The sequence below is a fragment of the Spea bombifrons genome, chromosome 4, assembly GCF_027358695.1.
Source record: "Spea bombifrons isolate aSpeBom1 chromosome 4, aSpeBom1.2.pri, whole genome shotgun sequence".
NCBI lineage: Eukaryota > Metazoa > Chordata > Amphibia > Anura > Pelobatidae > Spea > Spea bombifrons.
This window is the reverse complement of record NC_071090.1, coordinates 45076275-45089844: the sequence shown is the minus strand read 5'-3', so window position 1 is coordinate 45089844 and position 13570 is coordinate 45076275.

Below are 13570 nucleotides of genomic sequence, written 5' to 3'. Positions count from 1 at the left end.
GTATAGCTGGGGCAGCGTGTAGATGTCTACGCGATTTGCGTAGACAACTTCCGCTGCAGCAGGAAGGAGGTGTGGCTAGCAGCGGGGGTTGTCTGCGTCCATCGCGCAGACCTTCCCCGGCTGTCAGAGATCAGAGTGCGGGGAACTCTGATCTCTGACAGTCGGGGAAGGTCTAAGCGATGGACGCAGACAACCCCCGCTGCTAGCCATCCACACATTAATTCATACTCTCACTCATTCACACAATTCATCCACACATTAATTCATTTATTCTCTCACCCATTCACACAATGCATCCACAAAATTCATTCATTCTCTCACTCACTTTGGCTCTTAATTTCAATATTGTTACTACCCTCTTTTCTCACTATCTACCTTGCTCCCCCTTTTCTCACCATCTACACTCTCCCCCATTTTCTCACTTTCTACCCCCCTCTCCCCCCTTCTCTCTATCTACCCTCTCCCTCTCCCCCCTTTGAAGTTCACTTACCTTGTAGAAGTCCTACGGTGGGAGTGCAAGGCCTCTGTCTCGCTGCTCTGTCGCGGTGCGTGCTGCTTCACTGCTGAGCGCTGGAATATGATGTCATATTCTGGCGCTCAGCATGAAATGCCAGCACCGTGACCAGGACATAGGCCTAGCGGAGGAGAGTGAGGAGGCACCGAGCTGTTGCTGGAAACTTATTCCTGAGCAGCCGCTTGGCACCCCTCTCTCCTCCGTGTCACTCAATGCTTCCTCGTGGCTGCAGAAAAAAAACAAGAAACAAAACAGCGTTTCAATTGGGGCACACGGTGGGGCACAACATGATGTAGGGGGGGGGCATGGCCCCCTCTGGCCCCCCTTTGCCGAAGCCACTGATCCATGGATTCATTACAAGGGACTTAAGTCACACATGCCGTTTCCCAATATGTCAGCAAACATTAAGTCGTACAATTTGCACATCAACATCACAAATACAGTGCGCTGCATTGTGAGCACATGAGTTATTTTCACACAAGAAAATTATATTGGAAGCTTAAAATCACTTGTTCATAATCACAGTTGCAGATTGTCCTTATTTGTTGGAATAGAATGTGGAAATAGAGCACCAAGGCGCTGGCATCGTCATTCTATTACAAACTGATTTCTGAAAAGGCACTTTTTCTGTGACCTCGGAAATTCGCTGGCAGCCACAAATCAGCACAGAGGAAACAAATTATGAGGCCCTTGTGAAAAGTTGTGAAAAAGAAAGTACCAAAAAATGTATAGATGAGTAGTACAAGTATTTAGTAAAGTTAAGGAAAATACACTTAGATAGAACACTGCACTCTAGTCCAGTAGGTGGCGCTCTTGCTCCATTTAGTCTCAGTAACTCATCTAACCATCATAGCTGAATAGTGTGGAGCTGAAGCGCTGGATGTTTAGATCCTATCTGATTTAGATCAGCAAAGAGTTCAGGATCAGCACAAACCACCAATGAGAATAATGGAGATCCCTGAATTGTACATTTATGAATTAGAGAAAAAAGGATTAGACGAAAGAAAGCCAGAATTCAGAGGTCTAGACGATTTGTCTCATAGATATGAATATGTGTTTTGTTTGTATTTGCCCATTCATTTAAGGTCTAAGACATCTTCACCCTGACTGGATCCTTTCTGTTTTTTTTATGGGGTTCTAGGTACTCCCGTTCTGGGCTAGTTCTTTTCTGGGATATTAGGCTGGCTTTGCCACTGTGTTAAAAGTTGTCAGTCCATTACTATTTGAAAACATGTTTTTTTGTAATTGTTAGATGCTAAAAATATTGAAAATGTATTTCTCAGCTCAAGCGCTAAAACCTGATTCTCTTTGCAGTGTGCTTTAGAAGGCAGCTTATGTTTGAAAGCCAGCACAATGCAACTTTTTTTCTGCCTCCCTTGAGGGTATATTTTATATCAGTAAACTGTTACAGACATGTTTAAGTCGCTTGGCTGTGACTCAAATGGAGACAAACAAAACAGTAAAAGACAAGGCGAGAGCAACGTATGCCGTCTGCTCAGTGTCATTAACTGATGGGAAGCCTTTGAGGCATACATAAGAAAATACAGGGACTGGTCAATGAGCATACCTGGGAACTTCCTAAATGAGCTTTCCCTGAGATTCTTTCAATATTAACCCTTTAATAGCCCATCTTGCAGATCCTATGTAGTATGGCGACCAAGGAGCGCATATACATGTATATGCGCTCCTTGGTCGCCATATTGTATTGTTGAGCATCTTGAGGAAGAGTGTTTTTGGAGGCTGCTATCTTGGGGAGCATTCATTTATTCATTTACTGATTCTTTTATTTTATCTACACCTTTTACACTTTAGACGTGGAATTTGGATTTTTGTTTTTGGTCTAGATCCTATGTAGTGACTCCTCAAGTGTGTTACCCAAATGGGAAATTTATGTATGTTCACAGAAGTGTAGGACAGGAAGGAGTCAGCTGCAGATTGTGTGAGCCTGAGAAACTGTCCCTTCACCCCGTGACCTGAGATTGGAGCAAAACCCCCGAGACTCTAGGTCAAAGCCTGATGGTTCCAGGGAATGTCAATGAGCCAATTCTGCAATTCAGGTGCGCATGCTTGCGGTGTGTAACAAAGGTAAAACAAGCCAATTGGAACGTTAACATTTTACAGCATCTTCTCTTGTCCAACTTGGCGCAGTTGGAGGGACTCTGAGAACCCATATAAACATCTCATTGAGGAGTGTCTTGTTATTATATTTTGGTCCTTCTGTAGATCATAGAGAGAGCGTTGGAGCTCTATTACATTAAGCAACTTCACTGCCTAATTAATAAACCCACAAAACTCAAAGCATGCCCCCTTTAATCTTCATGTACATATCTCCCTACTCTGCAGCATATTTGAAATACCTCTTGTGCAAATACTGCTATTACACTGACACATGATTTATGTGCATGACTGAAGATGGGTTTTAATCCAGCTGCCGTTGAGGAATTAACATATTACATCAACTTAATACATATGTAAGAATTACATCAACTTAATACATATCCCCAATACCTGTGCATGGACATTTGCCATTTCTGGCAATTAAACAGATCTGCCTTTTGTAAAGGAAAAAATAATTTGATCAATGTGCAATAAGTGGATATTTATTATAAAATTAAAACAGGATAACATTCCAGCAAAGACTGCGCATGGCGGCTCACCAAAATATGTCTGCAGAATGTAGGTCACAGGAAGGGAATTTCAGACATTAATACTGTGTTTCTGTTGCCTACTCATTAAGGAAAAAGCTAGCATTATAAGATGACCCCCCAAAATTGTACAGAGGAGGGAGCCATAGAGAAAAAGAGCAAATCGTGTAAAATGTAAAGAAGAATTTTATTCACATACATATAACTGTGCTTGAAGAAGCCTGGTAGGAGAAATTAGTTGTGTGCAGGCCAAGTGGTGCTGTGATCAGAGGACAGGACCTATAGACCTATGTCATCATTTGAAGTGACTATTTGGATTATATTGTTTAGCAAAGGACATATGTTTATATACATGTCTGCAAATTTGTCACTGCAGTGCTTACGTGTACGCATGTGTGTTATGCCTTTGTGTGTCTGTGTATTGTATTTTTATACTGTCTTTTCTGAAAGCCAGTCTTGTAGCTAGTTATCTGTGGACATTTAGTTAGCAAAATGACCTGGATAAGCTTCAATAGTCAAATACACTGCATGGACAAAAGTATTGGGACACCTGACCATTACACCAACAAGGACTTTTATGACATTGCTTTCTAACTACATAGACATTAATATGTATTTTCACAATATTTCGAAATTCGGCTTTGCCGAACTGTTCCCACAAAGTTAGAAGCATAGCATTGTATATTATTATTATTATCTTTTATTTATATAGCGCCAACAGTTTACGCAGCGCTTAATACAATACATAAATTCAAGGGATATGACAAGCCTTAGCCCATGGGAGGAACGTAGGGATCGAGTAGGAGAGTATTTGCTAATGAGGTCAGAAATGTACGGAGGAGCAGTATTGTGGATGGCCTTGTATGTCAGTACCAGGATCTTAAATTTAATTCTAAAGGTAATTGGGAGCCAGTGGAGGGTTTCACAGAAGGGGGAAGCAGAAGAGGAGCGACGTGCAAGGAAGATAAGCCTAGCAGTGGCATTTAGGATAGACTGTAGAGGAGAGAGTCGAGGCAGTGGAGTGCCAACCAGAAGAGTGTTGCAGTAGTCAAGACGGGAAATGATAAGTGAATGAACCAGAGTTTTTGTGGATTCTTGGGTGAGGAATAGGCGGATTGTATAACATATCTTGGTATTCTGAAGCATTAAGATTTGCCTTCACTGGAATAAGGGGCCCAATCCCTGAAAAACAGCCCCATACCATTATCCCACCTCCACCAAACATGACACAATGCAGTCAGGCCGGTAACGTTCTCCTGGCATCCACCAAACCCAGGCTCTGCCATTAGACTGCCAGAGAAGCATGATTTGTCATGCCATGGAACACGTTTCCACTGAGTCCAGTGGCAGAGTGCTTTACATCACTCGTCATTGTACTTGGTTATGTGAGAATTGAATGCAGCTGTTTGGCCATGGGAACCCATTCCATGAAGCTTCCGCCACACTGTGCCAATACTAATGCCAGTGGAAGTTTGGAACTTTTCAGCTATGGAATCAGCAGAGCATTGGCGACTTTTACTCACCATGGGCCTCAGCACTTGCTCTGTGACTTGATGTTATCTTCCGCTTCGTGGCTGTTGTTTCTTAATGCTTTCACTTTCCAATAATACCACTTACTGTTGACCATGGAATATCTAGCAGGGATGAAATTTCACAAACTGACTTATTGTAAAGGTGGCATCCTATCACAGTACCACCCTGGAATTCACTGAGCTCTTCAAAAGAGCTCACACTGATTGAAAATATGACATTTCTACTAAACCCAAAAATGAAGGACTAGCGATAAGCTTATGAAAAGGACAAACTACTACCACAGTACTAACTAACAATACCAGCAGTGTCTATTGGCCAAAGTTGTCACTAAAGCTGTTGTCTTGGGTAATTGTCCTGTGGATACATAACCAGCCTCAAATGAGTTAACCAACATATCTGGGCTTATGGCTCCTAGATGATCCATAGGGCTCCATCTAAAGGTTAATGAAAGATAACTATTCAAGTTTGACATGTACTTATCATTATTGTACATCAATATTATTGTTACACACTGGTAAACATGTGTAAAGTTCATACTGTGACAAACCCTGTAGCATGAGGGCCACACAACACTGACTCACGTTTTGGGATTCCTAAGCACAGTCCTCTAGGGCAATCAGAGTCAGGAACAGCAGCTTTAAACAAAAACAGCGCTTTATTTTAACTACTTAAACCCCAAAAACCAAATCATAAAAAGAAAACCTAGCTCCCAATTGGAGCCCTCTCTAACTTAACTATGCTGGTCTAAACTGACCAGCCTAATCACTCACTAACTCGACCTCCCAGCCAGACCCAGCTACACCAGGCTCTGGAAAACCTCCCCCAGACAGCACACACAATGTCCAGGCAGGTATTGCCTCACTTGGCTCAGGGATGATCTTGTTCAGGGCCTCTCCTTGCCCTGGGAGCACAGGGAACTTCCTCTTCCCCCAACAGTCTCTCTGAGTATCAGGCTCCAGGGGTTTTTAATGTCCAGCACCTGTGCCTGATGTCAGCCTAATAGAAATCCCGGACCGGATCCTGTGGACTTCTTGCCTCATGGAAAACCCGGCATGGAGTTTCCACAAAATGGGGAAATGGAGCATTGGCCCACCCTGCTCTCCAATTGCTCCACCCCAGGGACCCATACGTATACTCTGCATAGCAGCTGTACCCAGATGCCATGCTAATCATCTCCCTGGGGTTCACACTGTCACATATCCTCCCCACCAGCTCAGAACCATGGGGCTGAGCGACCATGGGACTAAGCAGCTCTGCTGATGACGTCCCTCTTAGGTTGGCATCAGGGGGCTTCCTCCATAAGCATATGTATTTGAGCCAGCAATACACAAGGGCACATACCATGCAACAGTCTTTGCAGAGTTTCCACTCAATCCTCCTGGTTAAGCTGTAATCACTTCTGGCACATCCACTGCAGCTTGGTAGCTTCAGGCCGCACAACACTTGGGGTTCCTGGATCCAGTGTAGCACTCGTCACCAGCATCCACTCAGTTGTTCACTTGGTTCCTGCTTTCTGCCCACAGACCATAGCAGTGCTTTGCCCGCATTCTCCACCATATGTGACAAACCCTGTAGCATGAGGGCCACACATGTCACTTTTTAGGGGTCCTAAGCACGGTCCTCTAGGGCAATCAGAGTCAGGAAAAGCAGCTTTAAACAAAACAGCGCTTTATTTTAACCACTTGAACCCCAAAACCAAATCATAAAAATAAAACCTAGCTCCCAATTGGAGCCCTCTCTAACTTAACTATGCTGGTCTAAACTGACCAGCCTAATCACTCACTAACTCGACCTCCCAGCCAGACCCAGCTACACCAGGCTCTGGAAAACCTCCCCCAGACAGCACACACAATGTCCAGGCAGGTATTGCCTCACTTGGCTCAGGGATGATCTTGTTCAGGGCCTCTCCTTGCCCTGGGAGCACAGGGAACTTCCTCTTCCCCCAACAGTCTCTCTGAGTATCAGGCTCCAGGGGTTTTTAATGTCCAGCACCTGTGCCTGATGTCAGCCTAATAGAAATCCCGGACCGGATCCTGTGGACTTCTTGCCTCATGGAAAACCCGGCATGGAGTTTCCACAAAATGGGGAAATGGAGCATTGGCCCACCCTGCTCTCCAATTGCTCCACCCCAGGGACCCATACGTATACTCTGCATAGCAGCTGTACCCAGATGCCATGCTAATCATCTCCCTGGGGTTCACACTGTCACAATACTTTCTGTATATTCAAATCCATTAATTATGTCATTAAGTCATTACAGTCCTTCAAAAGATTTGAAGAGTTGCTTCTAGTAGTGTAACGATGTATGAGTATGACATGTTTACTCTGAATAACCTACCAAAGGGTTGAGCCAAGATTGCTTGGGACTAAACCTTTCTATCCCAATGCCTCCTTTGTGCAGCTCAGACTGAGACATCACTCACTATTAATTTTGCAGTTGTTGATGTCACTTATTCAAGTCAATTAAAAAGGCTATGCTTAAATACACATGTAATAATGATAATAAACGGAATAATAGGAATAATACATAAGTTGGTAAAATGAGTATAGTTTTCATGGGTGTTACAAATTCAAATATCTCAGAAACAAAATGGAAACTGTTTCACATATAATAATTATGTATAGCTTAATTATTATGTTTAATTATTAATTATTGATTTATTTTTTATTTTACAAAAATTTATATTATTAATTCATGTTATTAGTATTTTTCTTGGTACCTTAAAGAGGCAACTAAGCTATATGCCATTTACGTAAAGACAGCGCTGGAAAAAAACAAACTTTGTTAATAACCTTTCACACTTGGGATGGAAAGGTTTTTATTTGAAATGGTTTTCCATGAAGATGTACTCAGGCTTTATGAAATAATCTGGATCTGGAGTGACAGCTATGTGTGCATGACTGGCTCTGTATGGCGGAAAGTTTGTTGAAGTGTGAAGCTTGTGTTCGCTTTAGTGTATCTCCCTATGTAATTATCATATATTTCACCAAGCAATGCTGATTGACATGATGACTAGCGCTACCAAACAATAACACATTTCACCCTTTTCTATTCTGCAATGCATGACAGACATCTGCTTTCTGCAAAGAATATCCTAATACACGCTTCTATGCGCAAAAAACAGAATTGTTTTTCGGATACAAGAACATTTATATTTTTAAGTACATAAATGAATGAAGCTTAAACATAGAAGTTTGTACTATATTATTAATATTATTGATTTCCTCAGCGCTGTACATCAGTTATATTTATTTTCCTATAGATTTCAGAATTTTGCAGAATCAAAAAAAAAAAAACGATATTAAATGTTTGCTATTCATGTAAAACAAACATACAAGGGTTATAGTGTTCTATAATATGCTTATTATAGTAATATAAAATGATTTTTCTGCTCAATTGTGCTTCAACATAAAAGTTGTCATACTAACAACGGAGCTCAATACCTCCTAAGTATTCTTCTTTTGGAAGGCCATCCCTTTTGAGAACCGCTTTCCTACCGACTACATTTTATAGTTAGGGATTTTTGTTGTGCTAAGTTACTAAGTTCAATGCATAGTTGTGGCAGGGTCAGGAGATTGGTATAGCATTTAAGCTTCAATAGATGTTGTTAAGCAGTGTTGATTACCACATATGTGAAGTTTCACATGTGTCAATATGACATATTTACCCCAGACAGGGCATTCATGAGGCTATCTCATGATAGTTCAGACTAAATAGTTTTACTACATATCAGATAATCTATGTCCATACCTGGGAACTTCCATGGGAAGGCTACCTAGAGCTCCCACTCTTCGTGGCCAGTGTGTATTCAAAGCCACACATAATAAAACTATGAAAAATACAGCAATATTAATAAATGACAGAGTATACATTATTATATGCTAGCTCCACTGATGAATGTGACAATAAAGAAATAAGATGTTCAGAAGACCAGTAAATGCTTGCAAAGAATTTCAGAGATATCAATTCCATCTTAAACAATCTCTGTAAAGCAATGGATCAATAGGAGTTTGGCAGTGTAAATGTAACTGAAAGGTCCAATAGATGATGAATATTATATATTAAAATTAAATAAGTAGGTCAGCATAGAGCAATTAAAAGCCTGTTACATTTCTTACTGATGTAGAAACTCCAGACAGTTCATTGAATTGCAGACAAAACAAAGAATGGTGCCAGTTGATTTGTTTCTAGGGCATTCCTGGATCTTGTTTATTTGTCCTGTTGATCACAATGACTGAATAAAAAAATTAACACTGTAGCTGTGTGTGCCTATTATACTGTGAGGGTAATGGGGAGGAAGAAAAAAAATAATTAACACCTCAAATAAATAATTAATAATTTTCCTCATGTGTACAGTATAGAAATCATCATGGATAATTATTTTTGTTAATCTGGATATTTTATTTCGTAAGGGAAACTAGACTCTGGAAAGTGGTAATGTAACAATTGAGTCGGTAGGAAAAGGTTCATCATTGAATCATTAAAGAAGTTGTTTAGAAATATGTGGATGACAAGGTTCGTATTATAACATTTTATCTATACATTGTTCTAGCCAAATTACTGTCAGAGTGATTGATGAAATTATATTAATACCTGAAATGTTCTTATATTCAGGTGCCTGTGGAGACTATTCCTTGTGGAACACCCTTGATGTTTCATCACGTGTAATTACACAGGGTCCTTCATTACCTTGAGATATGCTTGTGTCCAGCTATTAGCTCACAGCGCCAGTAGCTTCTCGGCTACTACTATTAATTTATTTATGCTGTATTATTTACATTTCCACCTTATGCCAAGGTTCTCATAAAGGGGCCTCTTCACTGAAGAGGGAGATTGCAGGATAGTTGACCATTTCAAATAACTGAAATTACTATACCTTGGGAAGGCCAACTTCATTGAGCTTCTCCAGAAAGAAGGGATGAGCTGGCCATTTGTAATGTGTAGCTAAATCAGTGTGGAAGGTTTCCCGCATTACCTATACATTAATTCTGTTTTCCTTCTCTCTCAACTCACAGGAAATCACATGCATGTTTGCCTACTGAAAATGCTGTCTATAATGTCCAAAAAAGGGGGAAATTAATTGACCAGTATATGAACTCTAAACTGTAAACCTGTAAAAGCTTATTTTAAAATAAATACTGTCATGTAAGCTTAAGATAAATTATATAATCAAGCAAAATCCATCAGTTCTGTCTGGTCAAGAAAGAGCCCATGTGTCCACTGGTGTATAATGTGCCTAGCAGAGGGTCCAGCTGGCCCTAAAAATGGTTAGCCTAACAGACAATTCAATTGAAATATCAACCATTATCAATATTTTTTACTGGTGGGGAAAAACAAAACCTGTGACAAGGCCAACAATAGATTCAAATCCTAAATCCATCACCAGTTTTGTAGTCATAACTAAAGAAACGATTAGAAACATCAATTCTAGTTGTGCTGAATGCCTTAATGTATACTGAAATAATTATTAATATATATAAAGTTCCTGCGTTGTCTTTATGTTATTGAACATTGCGAGAAAAGAATAAAATAACAAATCGTTAAGGTTTCATTTGCTTAACATACTAAAAATAAAATAAAGTTTTTGTCAATTTGGAACAACATTTTGATATGGTTTAGTCAAGCTGTTGATAGCTTTAGGACTATTAACCCATAGCCCCCAAAATTGAGAGGTAAGTAGGGATGTGATTATAGGCTGGGCTGGGGGCATGACCACACATTTACCTTTCTAACTTGTGACAGATTAAGCCAAAACGACATAGTAGAATGCCATATACCAGAGCCCAATTTTAATGTACTACCTGGAGGCCATGTGGTCGCTGTGATTTAGGTGCGTGCTGCAAGAATACGTATGTAAATCAATTTTACAGCTCACTGGGCTGCTTAGGGGAGATTTGATCTATCCATGATACTTACTGCCTACAAAAGCGGGACTGTCCTGTGGGAAATGGGAAACATATCAGGAGCAACATACGTCCTTATTGTCTGTCCCTTCAGACACTTCAAATACACAGATCATCTTTAAATATGCCTTAAAATAGATGAAATGAGGCCCAAATTATTATCACATTGTTTTAACAGGTTCCTCTGTGTTGTACAATGATATTACGCACAAAACATATATATATATATATTTAACACACAAAGACAAGGGCTTGGAGCAAACTGTAGAACTCTTGAGATTTTATTTCAGTCTCAAGGGCACAATGTTAATTGGCAGATTCTGAGGGACACATAGTCTGGATGGGACCCTTTCATGTCCTACTCCAATTTAAAGTTTTCTGACCATCCCAGATGGTAATCTTCTAGGTGGTATATCCCACTTGGAAGGGACGTTTGTGACTAGGACCAGCGGAGGGTTATTAGAACCAGTTGGTTGCTACCATTGGCAAGTTATCACTTTAGAATCATGGGATGATCTATTAAGTTTATATTTGAGGAGTCTCGGGTCAGCTGATATAAATAGTTGTCAAGTAAGGTGCAGAAGGTCCTGCATAATTCAGAAGGAACACAGAAATATATCTACAGAAGGAAATGTATGCGTCAGCATGCATTTATGAAAATACAACTGAAGTAACTTCCTCAAGGACAGGCATTTTTAGTAGTCGGTTTAAAGATGTTTCCATTAGGAGTCTAGAATGTTTTTGACCCGCAGTAGAGCACACACAGGTTATCCTCATTTTAATTTAGCAAATAAAGCTAGAAGTGATTGTACATGACCTATTGCAGTTCATCAGATCTGATGAATTCATGGTTGTAGATGTTTCAATCTATAACATAATGTAGTCTTGCCACTCCTTCAGATGTCTATTCATCCACAAAACAGTAAACATCTGTCATCAATGTGATATATTAAACATTATACGGTATATATATATATATATATATATATATATATATATATATATATATGTAAGCATTTTTTTAGCAGATATTTTTTTCCCCAAATCTGAGATGTGTGCGTGTGTGGAAGGTTATACATGTACATTTGGTCGGGCATTAAAAAAGAGATTAAAAACAAAGCAAAGCAAATATTTAACAGAACAACAGAAAAATAGTAAGAAACATAGTAAATCTTCATGTTAGCATTAAACAAATTAAAACATGCAAAAAGGGATGGGTTTTTTGTTTTGCAGCCTGATGATCTCTACAATATCTTTTTTGTTTTTTTTCTTCTACATTTTGCAGATCCATATTGCCAAAAATGGGTTTGTTTAGTAGCTGTCATTCCACTCAAGAGAATTCTTCACATTCTTGCATATTGTTCCTGCAGAAACAGAGACTTCCCTGAGGGGTTTATTACTGTCCACACATCATTCACTCGATATCACAATTCCTATTCATTCACCCATACTAGAAGGGTTTAGTAGTGCAAGTGCCTACATATGATCTGTTTTGATCCTCCCTTGGCACTTTTAACTTGACACGCACCTTGTGCATACTTTAGCCTACTGTCTGCGTAAAAGAGTATTGAATATGTTTCTCAGAAGTCAAAGCCAACAAGTATTTCAGCAATATGAGATATCTTTCTAAGCATATCCAAGGACATAGTTCTGATTGCCCTTTTCATGAAATCACTAGAAGATGCTTTTGTCATGGGAACATGCCAGGACATACTTCCATAAACTGCATGTTCATATAACCAACTAGTGGGAAGTGGAAAGGATTATCAATCCATGCTCCATTGCCTAATGCCCAATAATACAACTGGGAAGCCTTCCAAACTTAACCTACCTGACGTTCAAATACATCCTACACAGACTTTTAGGGCTAGCTTTAAAATAAACTAGCTTCTGAAGAGAAGTTTGACAATATTTTGAAATAATAGTTGAACCTTGGCCATGTACTTCTCACAGCAAGCTTACAGCTTCCTAGACACTGAATACTGTTGTTACACGCTGCCATGTAATATGCATACTAACGTAATGGCCAGGGTTTTTCTTATGCTCACTAGGCCCAACAGTAAAACACAACAATTTTGTGGAATAATTGTAGATAGACATGGTGTGTATCATACACAAATAAAACACCATTAGACTTTATGCAAAGTTATCCAGAAACTCTAGTTCTACATTAAGTGTGTGTTTCACATATTAGGTATGGCTGCCCAGAACAAACTCTGATCCTAACATGTTACACATTTGTATATTATACAGCACTAAATTCTGAATTAAATGTCAATAATTTGCCCAATAAACAACTGTATATCTACTGCAGATGCAATCTTGTGGGACTTGTTTAATATATGTTTCTATAGTCCAACATAACACTGCTGTTTTACCAGTTTAGGAAAAACAGGATGAGCATTTCAAATCCTTTTCTTTTTTCATTTTCTTTTTGTTTTAAAAAGAATGCAAACCTTTTTAGGACCCATGTAATTATGAGCCTAGTCATAAATGAAGATAATGTAAAGGTAATGCTATTTCACTGTTACTATCGGCCAATAACCTTTAGTAAACTTCTTAGCTATACTGTTCAGAGATCACATTGTTCCTAACGCGTACACTAGATGTCACTTTATTTCACTAAATCAGTTTAACTGGAGTTCAGGTTTTCCAGGATCCTTGAATTTTATTGCCAAAGACTTGTTAATAGCATTCATACACAATGCATTTGAACAATTAACACATGCTGTTATGTGTATTAGGAATGTTTGTCATTCTAGTAATCCTAAATAAGTCAACTTTGTACAGCTCATACTAGGCTTCTTGTTGTATACTCACCATTGGGGGGGATCATATACACTGTAACACTGTTTCTTACCAAAAATGCCTGTGTATTTTACAAACTATTCTGAAATATAGTCATGGAAGCTGCCTTCTTCAAATATAATTGTCTTACCCATGAATGTCAAACATTTAAGCTTTTAAAAGCTGT